A 1,885-nucleotide genomic window follows, 5' to 3' on the forward strand; every position below is an offset into this window, starting at 1 on the left:
CGTTACCTTGGAATTAACTTAACCAGAGACGTAAAGGACCTATATCCTAGAAACTATAGATCACTTTTGAAAGATATTGAGGAAGACATAAAAAGATGGAAAAATATTCCATGCTCATGGATTGGAAGAATTAACATAGTTAAAATGTCCATACTACCCAGAGCAATCTACACTTTCAATGCTATCCCGATCAAAATACCGAGGACATTTTTCAAAGAACTGGAACAAATAGTCCTTAAATTTGTATGGAACCAGAAAAGGCCGCTAATCTCCAAGGAACTGTTGAAAAGGAAAAACAAAGCTGGGGGCATCATAATGCCGGATTTCGAGCTGTACTACAAAGCTGTGATCACAAAGACAGCATGGTACTGGCACAAAAACAGACACATCGACCAATGGAACAGAATAGAGAACCCAGAAATGGACCCTCGGCTCTTTGGGCAACTAATCTTTGATAAAGCAGGAAAAAACATCCTGTGGAAAAAAGACAGTCTTTTCAATAAATGGTGCTGGGAATATTGGACAGCTACATGCAAAAGAATGAAACTTGACCACTCTCTCACACCATACACAAAAATAAACTCCAAATGGATAAAAGACCTCAATTTAAGACAGGAATCCATCAAAATTCTAGAAAAGAACATAGACAGCAGCCTATATGACATTGGCCAAGGCAACCTTTTTCATGACACATCTCCAAAGGCAAGAGAAACAAAAGATAAAATGAACTTATGTGACTTCATCAAGATAAAAAGCTTCTGCACAGCCAAGGAAACAGTCAAAAAAACTAAGAGACAGCCCACGGAATGGGAGAATATATTTGCAAAGGACACCACAGATAAAGGACTGGTATCCAAGATCTACAAAGAACTTCTCAAACTCAATACACGAGAAACAAATAAACAAATCATAAAATGGGCAGAAGATATGAACAGACACTTTTCCAATGAAGACATACAAATGGCTAACAGACACATGAAAAAATGTTCAAAATCATTAGCCATCAGGGAAATTCAAATCAAAACCACACTGAGATACCACCTTACGCCAGTTAGAATGGCAAAGATAGACAAGGCAAGAAACAACAATTGTTGGAGAGGATGTGGAGAAAGGGGATCCCTCCTACATTGTTGGTGGGAATGCAAGTTGGTACAGCCACTCTGGAAAACAGTGTGGAGGTCCCTTAAAAAGTTAAAAATTGAACTACCCTATGACCCAGCCATTGCACTACTGGGTGTTTACCCCAAAGATANTTCCTACATTGTTGGTTGGAATGCAAGTTGGTATAGCCACTCTGGAAAACAGTGTGGAGGTCCCTTAAACAGTTAAAAATTGAGCTACCCTATGACCCAGCCATTGCACTACTGGGTGTTTACCCCAAAGATACAGACGTAGTAAAGAGAAGGGCCATATGCACCCCAATGTTCATAGCTGCATTGTCCACAATAGCCAAATCATGGAAGGAGCCGAGATGCCCTTCAACAGATGACTGGATTAAGAAGCTGTGGTCCATATATACAATGGAATATTACTCAGCTATCAGAAAGAACGAATTCTCAACATTTGCTGCAACATGGACGGCACTGGAGGAGATAATGCTAAGTGAAATAAGTCAAGCAGAGAAAGACAATTATCATATGATTTCTCTCATCTATGGAACATAAGAACTAGGAAGATCGGTAGGGGAAGAAACCGATAAAGAAAGGGGGGATAAACAGAAGGGGGAATGAAGCATGAAAGACTATGGACTATGAGAAACAAACTGAGGGCCTCAGAGGGCAGAGGGGTGGGGGAATGGGATAGACTGGTGATGGGTAGTAAGGAGGGCATGTATTGCATGTGCACTGGGTGTTATACGCAACTAATGAAGCATCAAACTTTACAT

This window comes from Ailuropoda melanoleuca, chromosome 9 (genome assembly GCF_002007445.2).
Source record: "Ailuropoda melanoleuca isolate Jingjing chromosome 9, ASM200744v2, whole genome shotgun sequence".
Lineage (NCBI taxonomy): Eukaryota > Metazoa > Chordata > Mammalia > Carnivora > Ursidae > Ailuropoda > Ailuropoda melanoleuca.